The sequence below is a fragment of the Patella vulgata genome, chromosome 5 (assembly GCF_932274485.2).
Source record: "Patella vulgata chromosome 5, xgPatVulg1.2, whole genome shotgun sequence".
In the NCBI taxonomy this organism is placed as follows: Eukaryota; Metazoa; Mollusca; class Gastropoda; family Patellidae; genus Patella; species Patella vulgata.
Window position 1 is genome coordinate 59148359 of NC_065883.2, and position 18769 is coordinate 59167127.

The following is an 18769-nucleotide window of genomic DNA, read 5'->3' on the forward strand; positions in this document are numbered from 1 at the left end:
AAATTAGACATAGGTCAATGTAGGTTTCAATTAATAAACATAGGTAATTTATCTATTATATCCATCAATACCAGCATTGAGTGAGAACAATAATAACTATAATATAATATGTATTAATTCTAAGGAATATTAAACTGGATTTAAACAAAACATATATTCAGAAACCTTATGTAAAGGAACAGGTAAGAATTTTACCGGTAATTCATACTTTAATTCATATCCGTTGGATATCGATTGAATTGTTGTTCTGTTTTGTTCATTGCGATACTGAATGACTACTGGAATGTCTTAATAGTATACACATAAGAATATTTAATTTATGCTTTATGTACAGTATTAGTTGAAAATTTATTTCCCCGCCAATATCCCGCTTTCTTTTAAAAAATATAGACTGCAACGGTACCCCACGTTCTTAAATATTAATTTGCTTTTAAAGAATGCCCTATAAAAAAAACTAAATGCATGCATGTTTTAAGAAAAAATGGGTCCGGTAGGAGCCATGTATTGTACCAGCCTCGCCTCGTCTCTGCTTTCCGGGTTACTGACATAAAGATATACCATTTCAGTTCCGAAAATACTTAGTTACCTCCCCCTCCCTCCCTGTCTTTCATAGGGATTTAACGTCCGCTTCAAACCATGCACAGAGGTCTTTGATATGAGCAGAGACGAGGTTGAGAAGGTCCCCGTATCTTCAAGGGGTCGAACCCACGACTGTAAGCCAGAGCTGACTGACCAGCTAGCCCCCCCCCCTCTCTCTCTCTCTCTCTCTAACAATAGAATAAGTAAAGAACTTGATGTTTGGGGTTATTCAGTCTACATAGAGTGAACAGTTTATTTCGTACTTCGGAACGATTTCATTCAACCTACACGTACTTGCTTACAACATATCCTTAGATATCTTACAATTGAAGTTTATCTATATTGTATACTTCTGAAAAGAAAATTCTTGGTATATATAGTGATCGATGGTGTCCATAACATTATGTAGCTCACGTGGACGCAAGTGTCATTTCTACTTGTGGTATAAAGTGTTACTGACAGTAGTTAATAAAGCGAGAATTTGGACTTGGATTTCAGAAGCGCAAGTTTCGCGGTATAACGTATTCACCTGCTGGAGAATCGTTGGCTCAATCACTTTTATTTTGTACAAATATGCATAAATGTACACAAAATGTCGCCGTAAAAACTCCCATAAACGTGCCCTGTTTAATTAAAAGGTCACTGCAACTTTGAATTCATCATGATTTTGGCGAATCGTCGACATGTCAAGTATTCCAACTGCAGTTATACAAACAATGTTTTTACTATATCATCTGATTTGAGAATGTTCCTACACGAATTGTTCTTCCTTATACGTCCAACTACCCAAAACTGTTCAACGCCTTAATTACGTAATATACAGGTCAATATTTGACTTTTACTTATGCCCACAAATTCAATATTGACTTCAGATCTCAGATCTATCGCCATTATTTAAAGTCCCACCTTCCTTCCTTTGATCTTTTAGTGAAAACCCCCCAGGAAACTATGGCCACAATTTTATTTTTACAAGGAATGGTTTGGATTTAAAATACCTGACCGTTTGGTGGATATATTATAAATTAATTGCAAGTTCTATGGAATCTCGTCAATATACAAAGTCCCGAACTTTTATATTACGCCAATTCTTCTTCCCACCGAGCACATCCCGGTCGGATATAACAAACTTTTGTTAGCAAATGTGTTAAGTGAACTCCTTAACACTGGCTATTTTTCTGCTCAAATGTAAGTGGCAATATTAAGTTTATACTTGTTATAACGGTGGTTTTATAGCCTACAAATCAAAGGGTAATGGAAGTTCCTTGTTTTTAATAGATGTCATTTTTGGTCTGCTAATTTAGGTTAATACGTTTTTTAATCCGGTCAATATATCTTGTGATTTGTTAACAGGACAAGCAGGATTACCTGTCCTATATCACACGTTCTATCACCAGGTGTCGCCCTAACATCGATCAAGATTACCGTTAGAGATATCCTTGGTACTTTCACCTTTATAATGTTATATATTCTCACACAAAACTCGTTATTTTTCGTTCTCTTCGGGATCTCTTTGTGCATTTATCTTATTTTGTAAATATAATCATTTATTGGACTTAGTGTGACTGATCAGGTGTTTGAAAGCTAACGAACAAGGCTAAAATGATCACCTGCCCTTAAAGCATAGGCCTATAGGCCCCTTTTCACAATTTAAACCACAGACAAAAGACAGACCACAGACAACGTCACCAGCCAACCATTTTCTCGCCATAGCATCTAAATCATCTTTATATTCAAACAGCTACCTTGTCTACCTCGTGATCATCGTTCTGGTCATAATAATTTATTAGAATGATTTTCGTCGTCACTGTCATCGTTGTGCAGTATCAATCATCATAATCAGCATCAGCTGAAAAATAAGCACCTTAAGTAGCCATCATTATACTCGTCATCAACAGCAAAAGCATCATAGTCATCATCGTCGTTATCAATAGCTTCAACACCGTGATCCCAATCTGCAGATACCAACGTTGGTACTTATATTGTTTACATGAAAGTTGCCATTCTGACAAACTACGCAGGTCACAAAACAAAAACCATAATTAAATCACAGTTTAACAAACCCTATTGAATTATATTTCCGTCCATGTTGTTCCTCACTGCTTAGATTTCAACCAATGATAGAAAATGTTACATTACACTCTGACGAGATATAACCAATAGTAAAGGTGGATAAAAAGGGTAGATTTAGAGGAAGTAGCATCTTTATACCTATGTTTGTTTGTATCATTAGATAGACATTGTTATATTTATTTTCTATTTAGGCAAAGCGCAGTGTGGTAAATTGGGAATTTAACATGTGTAAAACATGTGTTTAGTCATAGAATAAGTAACGGGAGTGTAAATACATGATAAATCCCACTTAAATTTTTACTAAATTTGTCTCTTGATTTTCAGTCAGTTTTAACTAATTGCACATTCTATCATTGTATGAACAATTCGACTTGTTTAAAGTTCAGATGAATTGCCGAACTTTGTACACTAATTGACTAAAGACGAAATGTTGTTAAATTGAAAGGCTTTGAAACAATTCCAGTCAGTTTCAGTTACATGTATTCGTTGGACAATCACTTGCAATTTAGTGATGTTTCTGCAGTGTCAGAAGTGTCATTTGCAGTGTCATTTGTAATTTGCATGCTTGATAACGACCAGTGAAATCTTGTCGAAACGTCGTGTGTACACAATATAGGGATTGTTATCCATAGAACTGTGTTGTGCTATATATAGACGGAGTTTTGCAACATAAAGCAGGGCGTATTACATTACGAAACAGAACCCATTCGTCTGCACAGAATCGATTTCAAAATTGTCAGTTTAAGGCTCGAGGTGACACAATAGGGAATGATAAAACAGCAAGTTGTACCGGTATCCAATTATGCCGTTTAGGCGAACTGTTAATTTGTACAGGTTCAGATAATCAAGTTGCAACATTTTATTTTTAATCTTGTAGTTGCTTATCAACATGGTTACGATTATCATGCCTTTCACCATGTCATTTAGATATCAGATCACTAACCATATCCCCATTTTATTGGTAAACATATTGGACGGCTGTTGACAGCAATGAAGGGCGTGCAATCTGATTAAAATACAGATCTATATTTCGTTTCGTTTTTTTTATACTTTCGATGGCCTAGTGTAGTAAAGACAAGTAAAATGAAATTTTGAACTATAAAAAACGAAACGTCTGTGTTTTAATCAGATTGAAGGGCAAGATGACTTTTAGCACAAAGCCTACATATCACACTGTTATACACTGAATACTTCCTACCTCGTGGGGTTTCTCGCCATATGCGCAAGCGAATTATTAAAATAAAATTGAACCATATGTTAGTCCCGAAATGATGTAGTTTGTGTCGCGTGGATGTTAAACCTCATTTCTCCCTCTTTCTCTATAGACTGAATACGGAAGATTGCTTTGTGGTGAGTTCAGCTTTGTTCATGTAACAGTTTCCGTGTCCAATGGTCGAAAAGGAGAATACTTTATCTTTCTAGACCATTTAATGCCGTTTCAAATCTACGTGGGAAGTTAGCATTGCTAACAACTAGCGGCTTAATCTAGGAGATAGATAATAATAATAATATACCCATATTTATATAAAAAATACATGAACAGATTTATTGGCAGGTAACTTCTCAGCCCCTAAATACCTCCTTATCCCCGAAAATTAATGGTTTACCTTTTTAAATCACGCGATTCAATGATCACAATGCAAAACGGGTCGTGTGAATTGTTATATGATATCTTGACAAACTGTCGATTATTTCAGATAAATTTTATTTTGTTAGAAATAAAAAAAAAAACCAGTTTGGTAATAAAGTTCTTTATAAGAAGTACAGTCGATACTAACTGATGGTCAGGAAATAAATCTCATGAACAAATCAGACAAAGCTCTGTAAATATTAAAGGTCTAATATTTCACAATAATGGTATTAGACTTTTAGTCCATACACGTTGAAATGTATTCTTACCACGAAGCTTCGATCAGTCCCTATTTTCAAGGTTAACCGCTTTGATTTAAGTACCGGTAAATGTTGACTCATGTTCTGATATCTTTGTTCCGCATTATTAAGCGAAGTCACTTTGTTTACTAATTTTCGCTTAAACCGTCTACAGTTAAATACTAAATCAGTTGTATCTCAGCGCTGGCTCTGTATTTTATATGTGGGCTTAAACTTTAAAATCTTAACTGATATCTACAAAATCAATAAAACAAATTAAACAGATTGATAATTTTTTATACGCCCACGTTGAAATGTGGTCGTATAATGTCGTCGCCCTGTTCGATAACTTGAACAGCTAAATCCATGGTATTAAATGTTTTGTGTACTAAACGTTAGCATGGGCCAAACAAATTCTAATGATTTTCTGATAATTACTTAATGAGTTGTTGCTCTTAATCAGATTTTAGTGTATTATAAATGTTCCGTTGCCTGGCAACCTATCTTTTTAAAATCCAAATCAAAGAACTTTAGAGAATGTTTATTGGATGTTGTCTTTAAAGATACCTTCTGATTTGATGATATATTTGGACTAATCAAATAATTATATAATTTTGCTTCAAATCCTTCTCAAAACATCGTATTTGTGAGGGAATACCCCTGCTATAAAAAAAATCTATTAAAAGAAGTCATGTTTATGTCTCGTGACTTGGCTGATGCGGTACCTAGCAACGGGTGCAAAGCCAGAGGAGAGTTCATTGCGTATACAAGACGGACGATGTTGTCTTTAATCGCTGTCTGCGATATCACCTCGGTGAAAGCGGACGTTAAATAAAGCTATTTCACACATTAATCGCTATTTATTTATCATAAATATCGAAGCCTAGTTACATTTTCGGATTATCCACTGCCTACGTCTTTTTCCGTGTTTTTTATCTCTCGCGTCGGGTTGCCGGTTAGAGGAACCTTTACATTTTTGCCCTGTATGCGCTCCATGGGTGTTTTTCAGGGAATCCAGTATTTTTCTAGTAAGATTGGGTGCTTCTACGTTCCATAAATACCATTTCATATCTTCGGCATCATTGTCGATTTAAATTCCTGTATAACCGAAATGCCGCTGTAATGACAAAATTCACCCTTATATTGCGGTCTCATTACCATTGAAATAAGTGGATACTCGCAGTTATCCCAATAGATGGTAAGTTCACTTTAAGTGCTCACAAATACTTGATACACGTAGTGTCATGTAAAATAATAGTTCAAACGAAAAGAAGAAAAAGATTGGATAAAAATAATTTATTTTTATCAACTGAACAGCATGTTCAATAAATATGATTAAACAGGTTTGATTATGCATATCACGTTTTAGAATTTAGTTTAATTTAACGCACTGAATAAATTTGTTACATAATAATACATGTTTGGATATTGTGTTGATTTAGTTAATTAAAAACTGATTTCATGCACATTTACGTTAAGCTTGGATTACACTATATAAATGATATTTATTTTTAGATTCCATTTATAGTTTTATTTATGAGAATGTTAGGTGGGTCGTAGTTCCACAACATCATCATCGCCATCTTTCATCATTTTTTATCATCATCGTCGCCGCCGTGATCATCATCTTCATCCTCGGTGGAATGACAAGGAACAGTGTCTAGTCGTTCTGATGGGACGAAAAACCAAGGTCCCATGTACACATTGGCGTGCACGTAAAAGAACCCTTGACATTTGGAATCCGAATTAATATTAGGTCATAAAGTGTATTTTTTAAACTTTAAGGGTGGTCTTAAGTCAATATATTTACAGGAATATTTTATCGGTAAATTTATTAAAATGTTTATTTATAAAGCGTTCTTTCTTTAGACGAGAAGAGCACCACCACCGTCGCCACAACTGACTATAAATTGAAAAGATAAATAACGGAAGAGTGAAAAGTTGATTTAATATTAAATACAATGCTAGGTCAAAGGCCACTGGCCATTTTTACCATGTTTGTCTGTTTAAATTTGTTTTGAATGAATCAAACATTGAATGTGCGCTTTCAATAAAATATTTGTCGTTGTACATTGGTTGTGTCAATAGCACCTTCCTGCTCCCGGCGACAAACTTCTCAAACCCTCGTTCAATACCATGGCATGTGAAAAAAGAAGAAAATTCGACCAATTTATCCGATGTTTTTAAGTTGGTTTTCCGATGTTTAGATGCACGATATTGTATCTGAGTAAATGTTCCTCTACTCCGCCCCACCTCCTTTTTCCCCACCCAGTCATTATAGTCTGCGATATCACATCAGATGGAAACGGACGCTAGCTCCCCCGGGAAGAAGGAGAAGAAGAACCAGTTATTATGATTAAAACCCTTATTAGTATCCAAAGACAAAGATGCGTACGATGAACAACTCAACTGAACAACTCCGTATATGTCATCAATACTGAAAATCCACACCCACTTGGCGTCATTACAAACCCCTTAGGTTCAGTCTGTAGTCGTTATACTAATATGTTATTGTATTACAAGATAATCGCTGATCATGGTCAATAGATGGTCAGTAGACCATGGACCGACCATCCATTGACCACAAACAAATACTATCAGTCATTGATAGCTAATAACTGACCATCTAGTATTGTCCACGCTGGCTCGTGTCACCCTGAATCGACTTAAAGGACAGGCTCTAAGTATGTTAATACGATTTTGTCTTGTTCAACAATATCACAAAAAGAAATTTCATTATAAGCCGTATCTTATTCACTGGTATTTGTTTTGATTTGATTTGAAGAGGAATTACAGCCTTTCCATAAAGTATCTCAAGTTCATCTCATATAACGTAAACCGTAGGATGTAAGCCATGCTTGATAAATTGAAAGTAGGTAATGCTGCTAATATATTTAAGGACAAAGATAGAATATATTTTGAAGTAGAATGCCATCACGTGTCATGTTTGGTTATCATCAACATGCCAACACCACGACACCTACTCAAACATGTCGTAAACTTCTGTAACCAAAGAAAAGTCAATAGTCTAAAACTTTTAATAATTTATTTAATCTAACTCATTAGGTTTAATCACTCTCTAGATCTTAGGATATACGCCATTATATATCATTCTGTAGAATCTTCTGTCTACACCCGGTTTACATGGTCATGTGGCCATAGTAATCCCCAAGAATATAAAGCTACTCCATTCCAAAATAAATAATTCAACAGTGAAATTCCCAAAATTAAAAAAAAATAAAATTGATACTTCTATGAATGCAGGGATGGGTGGTCGGGTGGTCTATCGCGTGCGCTTTAGATCATAATGTCTGTCATTGAGTCAAGTTGCGTGGTTTCGATTCCAAGCTTGTGCGTGACAAGGAGTAGGATCGCTTGTCCAACATCGTAGATTTTTTTCCGAATTCTCCCATTGCTATACAGACCTTTACGCACTAAGAATTATTGAAATAAGATTGTACATGTTAGTCCCGAAATTGTATAATTTGTGCCGAATGGACATTAAACCACAGTTCTCCCTCTCTCTCACTCTCTCTCTCTCTCTCTCTCTCGGAAAGCAATCTGCAAACCATTATCGATTTTTGTATGTGACTTTTAAGTTATGTCTTGGGGTATCTCAACAGAAATGTCTTTCGCTACATAGATAGTCGACGAACCCTTCTTTATTATATAATGTTAAGGACATATTATATTTAACCTGACATTTAATAAGTTCGAAATAATATGAAAATATCACCACCAGAACACCTCTCAAACTATTAATTAATTTACACACCTCTTCGTTTTGTAATATTTAACCAACGGTGTTTAATTTCGTTAGACTTTGCATGTCTAAAATTCTTTTTAATTAAATTCTCAAGTCGAGACTTATCATCATTCTCTACTATCGTCTGCTCGACAGACAGCCATCAGTTGAATTATTCCACCGTGTCATTGTGATTGGTCAGACTGACCCTGTGCCTTATTGAATAAACTAAAACAAAGAATACCAAACACCCTCAGAATGAATTGGTCCAAAACATTTTTAACGCATATTAGTATAAGTAGTCACCCTGCTTGATTTTGTTTAGTTTAACCAGACAGCAATCTATATTGATTTAATGAAGGAAAATAAGACGGGTGTAGATCTGTCATTCAATGATAGGTTGATGATGATAGAATCAGTATAGGTTCGGTTCTAAGAAACATCTCCAGATTAAAGTCTTATCGATGACATTCGGATCCTACTAGGTTCTATATCCGTGTTATTTATTGGTAAGTAATTGTTAAATCTTATTAGATAAGTATAATTAATAGTTTGAATTCGGTATGTCCATGAATAATTACTTGGTGTGGACTGGCTAGAAGTGATGTGAATCAAATACGGATCTTGACGGGTTTCTTTGTGGTGTTTAGGTATAAATGATTTATTATTCTTTTATTTGAAGAGGTATGCAAAAGTTAAATCTGCCGGTTGCAGATCTTTCTTTATGCCTTAAATGTTTTATAAATTATTAATTAGATATTTATTTACATGACAAGACCATAATCAACTCTCATGGCCTCAATTTTAGGTAGATTGGAACGGTTCGGCCATTTAATGATTTAATTTAAAAATGAAGAAGCAAGGCTAAGATGCGAATGACCAGTACAGTGGTTACGATCAATGCAACTACAACCATAGATACCTCGCCCAAACTAAAGTAATTTGAATAAAATTTTCAATATATTCATTTTGCAGTATCTATTATAGGGAGAACGGCCAGCCCTTTATCTAAATCTTACGTAATTCCCCTTTAAGCGTCGTCAGAAACATAAATGTCGGATATGTTAAGTTTTAAACTGAGAAAAATCGCAGACACTGGTGTTGAAAATCCGATTTGTAATAAGTCTGGTTTCGTTTTGAGATAAATTATTTATATGTCTTTGTAATGTTCATGTATTAAATCGAACTAATAGTCGAAAACTGTTCAAGGAGCACGACCAGATAACTGGGGTAGCAGGTCGTAACACCTTATTCTGCTACAATCTGATGTGACTACTTCTTTTCTAACCTTTCAAAGTTGAGCTTTTAAGAATAGTTAGTTTAGAAGATTTTGTTATAAGAAAATAACACAAGTCGCCGGACTGGAATGTTTACATTTGGAAGGGAGCGATATTAGAATGATCTCAAATTATTCCTTGAGATGACAAGAAAGTAGTTCTCTTATATTCATAAAATCAAACATATTATATAGCTGTAGTATTTTCACTAAAGCATTCTTGTACATCCTTTACACATAAAATAATTTGAAAAAACTCACACATTGACACGAATTGTAATAGTTAAAATAAATCAAAAATCCAGTAGTAATTTCTTAAAATTTTAACACAACAGTGGCACAATTAATTATAAATTTAATGCCCCTTTAAGTTAGGTTCCGATAGTGGACAATATTAAAAAACTACAAATGCCAACCCGTATTTTCTTGGCGTTGATTTTTGTAGCTGTTTTTGGTACTATTTCATTCAAGATGTGGATTCCCCCCTCCCTAAAAACGCTCAAACACCTTTAACGCCCCTGACACCTTTCGACCAAGGTAAATATCGCAATTCAATAATGTTGTGTAGAATTATTGTATTTTCAGTAATAATTCCAAAGAAAGTGTGCAGTTAGTTGATTCCTTTCATGTGAAACAAAGGGATTGGTTCTGTCTCATAAATAAGTGATGATAAAAGTTTTAATTTCATCCTGAGTAATCATACGAGAAATCCGATTATTCACTCGAGAATGTGGAAAATAACTGTTGTCATTGTAGACAAGAACTACTATCATTGCTGGAAAATCCAGGAGAACTTACCCAGTTCCCATACGGAACGAATCTCGACCTCCAGCTCCGGGCCAGTAAGTCAAGACCTTACTTACTGAGCCACAGTGGCTGCTAACTGTTTTATAAACGAAATAAAATACATGCACAGGAAGTGTGGGTGTTTTCTCATCATTATTAAAACAGGAATTTATTTATGCAAACTAGGATTTAATGAAGATAGATGTGGGTTTGTATTTGATTGATGCAGTTGCTGTTTTAAGTATCCCACCTCAAGTACTGCACGGCCTGGAATTTCAGTGTTAATTAAGTTATATTAGTTTAATCGTCTTTTGTTTGGAGTCGCGCGCACCTGATATTTTCGTTACATCTGTAAAGACGAACCGTCAACTGTTACTATTGGGGATTTTGGTCGTTTAGTAAATATTTGCTCCTACAGGTCCGAGAAGACTTTTACTGTCGTGATATGTAGCGCTTTGTTATTTTTTGGCGGGAGAAAGTTGACCGTGGGGGGACGCGAACTGATTTGAGCTAGCCAGACGGCACACCCAAGTTGACTTCTGTTGGTACATTTGGCACGTTCTTATCAAATAAACAGAAATACGGCTATGTTAAGGCCCTGGTGGCCAAGTCGCGTGCTCTTCATGAACCAAACGACGCTAACAGCCGTCACGGGAGTTAAAAAGTGGTGACGTTTAGGATGGCGGGGAGTAGAATTGTTGTTTATTTTCATCTGTTTGTATTTAGTTAAATGGTTACTGTATGTGCCCTGTTTATTGATAATATAACCAACACGGGGTTATAAAAACATGGAGGTCTGAAATTTATGACAGAAAACAGAATGCGCCGGTGATATAATAAAAACACTAGCACGAGCCACGATATTAAATAAAATAATGATACCGTTAAGAGTTAGACACGTGGTATCCATCCGCGTTCTGATAACCATGGTATTCGGTTAGAGAGAGAAAAATGCTACGCGTTAACCCAAGCAGTTTGATATGTTTATAAAATGTGCTATCTTGTTGAGAGTTTACCTTGTAACTTTATATCAGGTTTTCTCAAGGGAAGAAACGGTTAAAAATAATACTGAAACATTCTTGTCTAGAGGTAGAACAAACCCCATTCACTGACTTCACGCAGAATTTACAAATATAAACTTCCTTTTGTAACTTAAGTTTTGCATTTTGCTTTCTTATCTGACCGATATTTCAACACCAGAAATAGAAAGTCTAATGAAATAGCTTGATTTCTAGAAAGATTTCTCTATCTGTGTAGCAGGAGCTTGGAATTTAGATTATGTTCGATACAGCAGAATTCCTGTTTATTACAGGAATATCCATTTGTAATGATAATTTGAAGTCAGTTCTATTTCTACGATATCTAGTTTTAATTCCATGCGCTCACTTCACAGGCTTTAATATCATCTCTACAGATGCATACATGACATTCTATATTTAAGATTTCGATTAAAAAGTAAAATGCCACCCCGACGCTTTATTGGTCTAAAAAAAGGGTTTTGTTTTATCTTTTGTTGTTGACCCGCCATTCCTAATGGTTAGATTTTTCCTTGTGTATTTTTCTCATTCAAAATGATATGATTCATTTTTTTCCCTAGTAAAATCACGCCAATATAAAATTTTTACATTGGTTTGTTAGAAACAAAGTATTTCCTCAAACGGCCGAACAAACATTGGCGGCTCTAGAACATCTCTTTACATATGCGCTATTGTTTTCTGTTGGAATCCCGCGAGTGGAGAGGCGTTTGCTACAAGCGTGGGAATATGTTGCCGTAATTGTGGGCTGCAGGCAGAAATTCAGAAACTAAATATTGTCTTATTAATCAGTCGCACCCGTGACGAGGGCGGTCACGTGGGTTCGTGTTGATTTTTGGTAGTAAAGGTGATCGAGGATGGATATAGTTGTGGATGCTTCCTAACTGATGGCGAGGATGATGAATAAGATGCGGAGATACCGGTAGATGAAGTTATCGTGTGGTTTGTTTGACGCTGACTGGAACATGTCACGAGATCTGACGACAACTATAGTCATTTTATCAGACGACCGGATCAGATTAAGTGAAGTTAGAAACGACCTAGCTTTGTGTTTGACGTATAACGAGTTATTGGACAAATCAGGTGTATAATTCATGAATACATAATACGGATGGACCCGAGTGTATATATACATATAGATTAGTTACTTACCTTTACTAGTGTTAATGCATATCACCATTTACATATGACAAAGTGTTTCATCGAAAATGAGTATTTTGGATTGTAATGTTTTATATAATCGGTCTGGAGCAGATAAGGTAAATAAAATAGTCTAGTGTGGTTTATTCTAACGGTTTATATATCATAACATACAATATCTATTGTTTCGCTTCACTTGTTTTTATTTGCGGTACGTTTGAGGGTATTATGATTATGTGTTTATCGGTTAATATATCATGATAAAAGTTATACATCTTTTATATATATAACTTGAAACTATTCATATTAATACATTTTGAACTAAATAATGGTCGATTTTAAATAACCAAAGAAAATAAATTGGTTAACAAAATCAAAGAAAACTGATCGATAATAGTTCGATCATTTCTTATAATAAATTTGTATATCAGCATAACTGAAATACATTTTTGTTTCAGAAAAGATCATTTAAATAAATATTTGAGATTGCAGTTCAGAGAAAATTTCTCTATCGGTATTCGATTATGGCCGCTTAATGTCCTTGTTTAGTCTCTATTAACTTAAAGTAGTCTAGCGTATTTTTTAATATGATAGATCTCATTTGACACGCGTACCCATTTCTGTCACAAAACTGGAAAACTATATAAGTCCATCGTTAACGAATGACTTGTAAAAAGATGCCATTATATTTTGATGATCTATGTATGTTCGACAAGGCGACGTCTTAACAACACGATTATTATTGATAGTTCTAAATGACACGTCGATTATTATCATAATGATTGTAATAATCACTGGCAATTAATCTATTTTCAATTTTATATGTTTTTATGTATAGTATATATAGCAAGGTGTGATCTTGTCTTTCAACATTTGTGGATCATTTTCTTATTATTAGCGGTTATATCTCAGCTACGTACTGGAAGAATTTTTTGGTCTTGTGTAGAATTACTAATGCCAACTGTTGTATATGACACTCATATATGATGATTTATAATGATCCCAATCGTAGGTATTTGATAATAGCTAATTTAAAGTATCAATTATATTTGAAATATCTTTGTATTACTGTGTTTTGCGTGGTTCAGTTTACATAAAATTTGAGACAACATGTGTTTATCCTTGGAAGACTAATTAGACTGATTAAAATCTGAACATTGTGAGTATACATGTTACCTGAATTTATATTAGCTTTCTCTTTCTTACAGTGGATATAAAAGGTCGTTAAAAAGTGGATCCTATATTTATCATCTGGATATATTTTACACAATTGAAGGTAAGTCTTTTAATATTTTATTTCTCGATATTTATACATTTATAACTACGATTATTCGCAGTTTATGAGTATATGAAATTCGGTTTCAGGAAGTTAAAGATATTTTTTTTTGATTACGTGTCAGCTAATTAGAGTTACAACAATCAAACAGCATAGATATTAATAATCTTAAAATTTGTTCAAATTATTCATAATTTAATGTAAAACGTCAACAAAATATCGGTTTACCTAAATTCGATATCGTATAAATATATTTTAATAAATATAGGATGTAAAGGGACAACTTGCTATAAAGAGATCAGGTGACCGTAGATATTAATATGAACAATGTTTTCAATAAAAAATGTATTAAAAATAATGAGATCGGAATTGCATAAAACCCTCCATACATATCGACCTAAGTTATTTGCGAAATTCATCCTGTTACAGTTACCACCTCAGGGGTTGTATTAAATATCTGACAGTCGTATTATTGTACTTAATTATGTGTGTAATATTGTAAACTGGGTAATATGAAATATATGCATACTCACAAAATATGGATTTTATAATAATTGAATGATATTATGAGACAGTGGTGAAGTGTTTAAACTAATTTCACACGTTTTTAGTTTTTGTTTAATCGCTAGAGAAAATATGGAATGTCTAATAAATGCACTTTTCAATGATACAAAATATTCATAGATTTGAAAATGGATATGAAAAACTGAGCTGAAGTTTTCAAAATAAGACAGATATTAACATAAGAATAGTATCTGATTGATGTGAAACACAGAATATTACTTTTTGTAATCATTTGTACTAAAGCCACGACTTTGCCCACGGGCTTTGGTCTTATTTGAATGACAATCTAATGAAGACACATTCTCAGTACATTGACATGTATTATGGTCAAACGTTGATGAATCGAAGGAGGATTAGTTTTCATAAACATTTTCTTCATACATATTCCAAATTCTTCACACATATCTAAACTTGACTCGTCGTCTGCTCTTTTGGTGGCCATCTTGACTGGAACCCCCGGAGATCTAGCGCGTGGGAATGTGCATTGCACGCGAAGTTACCGGCAATGGTGCATGCCCAAGTGGCACATATTAACAGCTGAGAAAATGTTTTGATGGGTTTGAAAGGAAAACGAGAGTAAAAGAAAGCATTATCAGGAATACCAATAAGGTACCAGTTCAACAAGTCAAGGGTAAAAACAGAAATAGAACAACAACTACAAAGCTAGTCGGCCAGGAACAAAGAGAATTGGCGTGAAGTTGAAATTGGTCAGAAAGGAGTCAAAACGATACCATTACAATTTAATGGATATCATATCACTCAAAATTAGATTCTGTATTGAGTTGTAATTTTGGAACGTTGATGTGAAAGACAAATAATCCTTAATTTGTTTTTCATTTTTTAAGCAATTTGTTTAGGTGCTTCCATTTTGTACCACTGCATGTTGCGTAAGCATTCATTTAAGGCTAGGATCGCAGACCTCAATAATTATATCGGTATACAATGCAATGCCCATTAAAAGTGTTTGTTCATTAGAAGGAAATTTGTTATTGCATTATGAATTAAAGACATCCGCCAACGCGTTGTCGTATTAGATAATAGAACCATACATTTTTGTAATTAAACAGATGAATAGACAAAATTTGCTAAACAACTATTTCAAAATTCCATCACGCTATGTAAACGTCAGTATCAATATATGCGATTTCTATAATTGCATAACCTGTCAAGAAAAACTAGGGGAACACAACAATGCATTATAAAGATTATTCATCGTGTATGTAAATACATGGCATACATTAGCGGAATTGCTCATTTGTCGCAATGCTTTAAAATACAATAGTGTTCACTGCAGAAACATGTATTTTTATACGGAATCACGATAACGTCAACCCCTTATGTCCTGTACTGAAGGATTTTAATTTGGGTTTCTAAAGAAGATTCATATTGCCGGGCCAGAAGCCAAATTTTCTACACTTTTACACCAAACTGTCGAACCAGATACACAAGGCGAGAAATCAATTCTTATATTTTCATTGAGTAGTCTTTTGTGTAGAGAATACTGGAAATTTACGAATTCGTTGGTTCACAGCGGTAACAAAGTTATTTGATTCTAGACGACAAGGGTGACGATGGTAAAAACGAGATATCGACCTCGACAAAAAGTAGACAGAGACAGAAGAATGTTTTTAATGACACCTTTTACCTTAGACTAACACCAAAACGAAAAAAATAAACAAAGCATTGTTTCTATGTTGAATGCTGGAAATACCTGACCATAAAAAATATAATGATGCGGAGATAAGTAAGAGAAAAATAATTAGTCGAACAGTTGCACCTATTGTTAATTAATCTGTTTTCATTCCTTTGTTTTATTTTTTCAAGAAAAAGTCATTGTTGACATGTATTCTCTTATCTCTTGCAAAACGCACAAGGAACACCCCGAATATTTACCAGAAGCGGAGAAGAAAAGCTGCCTTGTATTCGCCATTGTGAAAGTTTGCTTAGAGGGTTCCGTCTCCCAATCAAAGACGAGGACCGAAGAAACGAGTGGCCTAACGTTCGGGGTCGTTTTGGTTTTGATACATGAACAGCATTCCTTGGCTTGTTTTATGTGAGGGAAAGCAAACTGCGACAACCAACACTCATCTCACTCTACGCCGTTTCTATTTATTCACCGAAGAACAATAGGGAGAAATGATAAACGCTTTATTTACCCTACATGATAGGTTTAGACAACTTCGATAGAAAGCACGCCGATATTTAGAATTCCACTTTGTTTTATCCCGCTTGTTGTGTTTGCTTTCTGCCTTGGATGTTACAATAACACTTTTCATGGGACTGTGGAGGTAGTTAGGATGGGGTTTGATCGGACAACAATTTGCAGTGTAGTTAGACAAAGAAAGTTGATCCTCTACCACGTTGTTTAAACTTAAACAACCTTTTGGTCACTGAGAAAACAGAAGTAACAACACGGGTAACCGACTAGTCCCCATTTAACTCCTCCAATCCTCCAACCCGTGATCTAGTCTTCTGTCTAACATCAGAATCAACACGACTGCTAGCCGTGCAGATTCCAAACTCAGCTCGATACAAAGACTCATTGCTTGTCTTGGGATGACTGACGAATTAACTTTAATTCGTCATGAAAATAACGGATTATCCTGCTTAGAGGGCGGAACGTGTTATTTTTGCCCAACAACCGAGTTCAGGCATGTTGTGGTGGACAGAGACGAATGCTCTCTTTAGAAGTTTCGAGGTGAAGTTGACAATGATAAACCGAACCGACAAGCACTCAGTCAAAAAACCTAAGTCGAAGGTGACTCAAACTTACAGATATACAAGGTTGGGGATTTCTGTTTTGATTTTTTCTGTTGTATTCAACATGTGGGACACGATCAGAAGAGAAGATGGCTGTCCATCATGTTGTGCATCTAGCATCTTGTAAAATACCGTAGGAGGACATTGTACTTAATGACCCCAAAATCTTCAGTAAATCACGTGGTCGCGAAACATCCTGTCTGTGATGAAATATATACATCTTTTAGAAATCTAAAATATTTTGTTTATTCTGTATAGTTTGACTATTATCGATAAAAAGGAGAGTAATTCTAATACAGTGTCCCCAGATCTCACCACGTTTTACTTGGAAAGTTATTGATCTCTTAAAAGATATAATTTTTATATAACAGCAAAGGTTCCCGCAAATAATAGGATTAATGGGCATTTCTGTAAATTAAGTATAATCATTGATCAGTAGCAGATATATTTTCAATACATGGCTTTACTAATTTACTATCGTGTATGTAAATCTTTTAGAAAGAACGATCTAAATTGTGAAAGACAGTGACGTAGGGATTCTAAGGGCTAATACGGTCGGTCTTGACTTCTGTGCAGCAGATAGTTTATAGTATTTTGACAAGTATAAATCCTTGATATTGTCCCAAGAGACAGCTTATAATTTTCTTTTTGTATCCAAAACAGTAGAACTGGAAAGGGTGTAGTATGTAACTCCAAAGGTAGTTGCAAACCGAAAACTAGGCGTGTTAGTAACTCAGTTTATAATGTACTAAATCTACCACCATCAGACATCATTATAGTAGTTTGCATGTACTTTTTACTAAACTTACATCTATCTGTCTACAGCATCACGTCTTAAACATAACCCTTCACTAATTCACATGTCACTATCCATCCCACTTGAAGGCAACCAAAACAATCTCGGCTAGACGAAAGTTCTCGATTCTTTCATCTAACAGTTTGAACACGGGGCTAAGAAATAAAAAAAGCTTAACATATTGATAGAAATCGTTGCCAAAATCCTAACTCTAGTGATGGTGATTTGATCACCAAAGCTTATAAGATAAAATAAAATTTTGGGATATCTTCGTTTCTTGGTAGTCTTTCAGCTGTTCCGCAATTTGTGATAACTGTACCTGACGTTTAGTACTGAATTTAATCCTAGACAAGTTAGTCCCACACAGGAAATGTCACTTTGAAACACATCTTCATTTTGTCTTGTAATCCTACCCGAGCAGAAATGAGGTTACTAGAGATAAATGGAAAATGTTTTATATTGTATCTTCTTCTTGTCTTTACTTATTTTGAAGTAGTCACCTATTTCTTAACTGCTGGAATAGGTAGCTTAGGATTTGAATACGGCATTTATGTCGATTTATCTTAATTAAAGATAAATTTGTCAATGGTGGTCTGTATGGTTATTGTTGGAAATGAACACCTAATACCACTTTTGCGTTAGGGTATTGACTGTTTAGGAAGTCGACTATTTTTTAACTTTCTTTTCCGTTTAATTTGATTGGACGTCCTTGATAAGCTCTTAGTACTTCATAACATTTGTATTCTGTCTTGAGAATGTTTCAAAAGTTTCGGTAAAATCCGATTGATTAAGTGAAAGTTAATACTTTGATAGCTTTCTCTTATGGGAGAGATTTTACGTCCGCTTCCACCTAAATGATATCGCACTTTAATAA

General features: G+C 34.7%; 1 protein-coding gene across 2 annotated transcripts in view; it reads left to right on the top strand.

Moving 5' to 3' along the window:
- The window catches only part of LOC126820741 (delta-like protein 1), an 86316-nt gene that overhangs the window by 33703 nt on the left and 33844 nt on the right, over nucleotides 1–18769 (top strand). The window contains exons 1-2 of one of the 2 annotated variants that reach the window (XM_050548842.2): nucleotides 12598–12618; nucleotides 13708–13775. The gene's annotated coding sequence lies outside the window, so the exon portion shown is untranslated. Of the gene's footprint in view, nucleotides 1–12597; nucleotides 12619–13707; nucleotides 13776–18769 lie in introns of those variants that run through there. The other variant, XM_050548841.2, reaches the window with a different exon arrangement.